At 49.7% G+C, this 4,035-nt stretch overlaps 1 pseudogene; it reads right to left on the bottom strand.

Annotated features, from left to right (window-relative positions):
- Positions 1-2,203: 2,203 nt before the first annotated feature.
- The window catches only part of LOC102428731, an 18,709-nt pseudogene continuing 16,877 nt past the window's right edge, over positions 2,204-4,035 (bottom strand).

Here is a 4,035-nt window from a genome sequence, read left to right on the forward strand (position 1 = left end):
GAAGGGCATCTGCAGAGTGAGTGGGGTCCCTCCGGCAGGTGGGGTCCCTTGGCCTGGCCTGTGGGGATCGGGCTGAAACTGGCTCTCTGACATACCCTGAGGGGTCCCGGATTGCAAGAGGGTGGTTCTTGGGTGACATAGCCTAGAATTGGGCTCCCTCCTCTCTGCCAAGTCACTGCAGCTTGGCAGCTCCTGCCTTGAGCGTCAGCCCCCTGGTGGTCATTGCATGTCATAGCTACTGGTCAGATGGTTGGACGGTCACTTAGCCTTTTATATATATATAGATTTCATTTTGATTACATATTCAGTAGTCAGATTTTCTGCATTGTCTTCCCTTATTTGTATTTAAAACTTTCTTCTAATCAGAATTGAAATAAAGATGTCTCCTAAATATCTTTTAAAAAAAGAAAAAAGAAAGTTGTCCTTTGGGAAAGGGGGGTAAAGGGAGTGAGAAGGTGCTGAGGTCAGAGCAGTTTTCAAAGCATTAAAGAGGTGAGAATGCTGGCTTGGATCTAAAGGCTCAGTGAGGGGTGGGGGTCCCTTACCATGTCATGTCATAGAGGAGCTTTGTGAGAAGACTGAAGTTAGGAACTCAGAGACGATAATATCCAGCAAGCCCTAGAAAGGAGAGTAGGAGGGGAAAGTCATGGAGGAGGTAAGGCGTTTACAGTTTAAGGAATGGTGCGGTTTTGTGGAGTGAGAGTCAAACTGAAGTAGATGACAGCTGTTTGGGACAACTGGGTTTTATGAGGGAATACCTGGTAGCTCCAGTTGGGCATTGAGGTAGAACCAGAAAAGAGTGAATGGGGGTATTTAATAAGATGCAGTGTAGAGGTGAGGTGGCTAATGGCTGTGAGACTAATCTGTCAACCCTCATAATAGAGTCTGAGTAGGGGATAAGGGTCCCAGAGAATTCGGGGAGGGCAGAATAAGTGGCTCCAGTGTCAATTAAAAAGGAGATCAGTTTTCCTGCCATCACAATCATTACCCAAGGCTCTGTTCTGGTGATGTAATTCTGTGGGGCCCTGTCAGGGCCTGGGCAGCTTCAGTCTTTGGTGGCCAGTCCCAGGAGGTCTGGGAGCTCCAAACTGGATCCAGAGGGTGGCCTTGCTGGACTGTCTGAGGTCCTAACTGGAGGGGCCAGACTACAGTCTGATTTCCAGTGGCCTTCACTTCCACACCTTGGGCAGGGAAAAACAGGGGTCTCAGGTTTGAGCAGGACTTGGTTCAGTGTCCTTCCTTATTGCATTTGAAGCATGGGCCTGGAGGAGAGTAAGCCCCTGACTTACCCTTGGTTGGAGGACCGACACTTTGTTTGGGGTTCTTGAGGGTGGTGGCTAGGAGCTGGAAGGCCTCCTCTGGGCCTCAGCCTTGGCCTGATCTCACCTTTGTTTTTGGATTTGGGTTTCATCGTCTCTATTATTAAAGACCTTAAAGGCCAGGTTAATGAGGTCTTTTTGAGGGGTTTGTGGATCTTTGTCTATTTTTTGAAGTTTGTGGCATATGTCAGGGGCTGATCCTATATAATAAAAGCCTAATATGCTGTGTGTGGTCATCCGATCGGGTCGTCTGTTCAACCAATCAAAACGTAATATGCTAATGATATGCTAAGGCAGCTCAACCACTCGCTACGACATTCACTGACCACCAGGGGGCAGACGCTCCAACTGGTAAGTTAGCTTGCTGCTGGGGTCTGGCTGATTGGGACTGAGTGAGACAGGCCAGACACACCCTGGAGCCGTCCCGCAGTCCCTCTCTGGCTGGCCAACCTCCCCTGTCCGTCCCTGGCCCTGATCGTGCACCGATGGGGTCCCTCGGCCTGGTCTGCACTCTCTTGCAATCTGGGACCCCTTGGGGGATGTCGGAGAGCCGGTTTCGGACCGATCTGCAGGCCAGGCCAAGGGACCCCATTGCTGCACGAATTCGTGCACTGGGCCTCTAGTTGGGATATAAAATGGATGTTCAGAGGAAGCGTTTCCTCTGGGGAGGTGGAGTTTAAGGTGGTAAATTTCTGTAAGGCCTCTGTGAGGTGGAAGAGAAAGAGAGCTGGGTTTTTGTCAGGGCCCTGAGTGATTTAGGTAAGTTTGTCATAATTGGCCACCTTATGGGCAGCCTTTTTGAGTCTGACAATAAGACAGATGATCATATGGCTACGGAGCCGATGTCCTGGAGAACTGACCTGATAGTGCCACCTCAGGTTAGTTCAGGGGACTGCATCAGCGCCAACCAGGTTGGCCATCGAGGACTGTCTATCGAGGGCCTTGGCATGGTCCTGAGCTGCTAGCCAGACACACTCCTTCTCCTCTGGGTGAGAGAAGAAGACCAGATGACTTAGATGTCATGCCAGGTCAGGTCATAGGACTGGGTCAGGTACTCAAATTCCCTAGTCAGGTCAGTGGAAAAAGTCCCGAGATGCCTCTCAATCTGTGCAAGGTCAGACAGAGAATGGGAGGTAGACTCAGACTATGCCTTCAGTTCCTGCTACCTCCCTCAGGGGTGTAATGGGCATGGGAATAGAAGAGGCTGTTAAGGAAGTCAGTCTTTGGTGGCCTGAGAGTGAGTGCCAGATGGGAAAAGGCTGTTTTGGAGCTGGAGTTCTCGGGATTTAGGCTCTCAGGGGTTGGGGGAGAAGGTGACTGCTGATTAGGAGGGTCTGGGTTTTGCGAATCTACTACAGGGAAGGGAAGGGGCACATAAGGGGATGGAAGTCGGTGGTCTGCTGGGTCAAAAGTAAGTTCACAATCAGAAGTGTTAGGAATATGTTTGTGTGAAGGAGAAGGTTCTAATGGATAGAGCAGGACTGACAGAGAGAGGGTTGGGACCGGAGGTTGCAAAAGGCCTGCATGTAGAGAATCTCTGACCATTTTCCATTGTGGTGACAGCAATTATCATAATCAGACAATGTGTTAAAATTTAAAGTGTCATTTTCAGGCCATTGAAAGTTATTATTTAGTTTATATTGTGGCCAAATATTGTTACAAAAGAAAATGAGGTGATTGGGCATGATCTCCCCCGTTAGTGTGCAGTGGGAATGTTGCATGGCCCATGAGAGAGGAAGGGTGAGTGACTGTTTAAGGCAGGCATCCCTGCTGCTAAACAAATTATTATGAGAAATGAGGGGGTAACCCTCTGGACTGGGAGTCTCCAATCCAGAAGGACCCAAAGCCAAATGGCTGAGGAGTCTGCTGGCCTAGTGGTAGGACTTTTGAGATGAGAGACTTTCGACAAGTCAGTGAGAGAGAGTGGGCAGAAGACTTGAGATGAGAGAAACTGTGAAATGTCACTCACCTAGAGAAGATTGGCCAGTATGGGATGGAGGGTCAGCAATGGAGAAGGAGAGGTTCTGGATCTAGCACCCTCCTTGGCTGGTTTGGGAGGGTCCATAAGCGAGGGAGGACTAATCGAGGCCAGCAATTGAGTCACCTGAGTAGGATTTGGAGGCAAGCCCAGGTCAAGCTGCCACTGCCTACTGGTCTGAGTGGCAAACCTGGGGTGATCAAAGCCGGGACAATGGCTCCCCATCCCCATTGAACACTCCCGGGTTTTGGCACAAATATTAGGGTTGCCGAAAGAGGGAGGCACAAGGCCAAAGTGGTAAGGGATTATAAATTTACTAGAGGCTTGTTGCACGAAGAGATTGGAGCAATAGGCCTTCCTTCCCCTGGCTGCCAGCACTGGTTTTCCTCTGGCACCCAGGACCCAGGCCTTTGCTCTGACTGCAGCAGAGAAGGCAAGCCTCTTCAGTCTTCGCTCGGGCGGAGCCTTCAGTCTTCCCTCCGTGCCTGCATATGCAAATTAACCACCATATTTGTTGGGTTAATTTGCATACTCATCCTGATTGGCTGGTGGGTGTAGTGGAGTGACACCAATTTGTATGTTTCTCTTTTATTAGTGTGGTGCCAAAATGGTGCCAGCTCTCAAACATGGGGAGACAGAGGTTTTTAAAAGACTCTAGGTGAGCTTTTTCTGGGCGGAAAATTCTCTGTGCAGATCTGGATTCTGGGAAACTTTGGAGGGGAGAGATAATGGTTTTAG

This window comes from Myotis lucifugus, unplaced genomic scaffold, assembly GCF_000147115.1.
Source record: "Myotis lucifugus unplaced genomic scaffold, Myoluc2.0 scaffold_302, whole genome shotgun sequence".
Lineage (NCBI taxonomy): Eukaryota > Metazoa > Chordata > Mammalia > Chiroptera > Vespertilionidae > Myotis > Myotis lucifugus.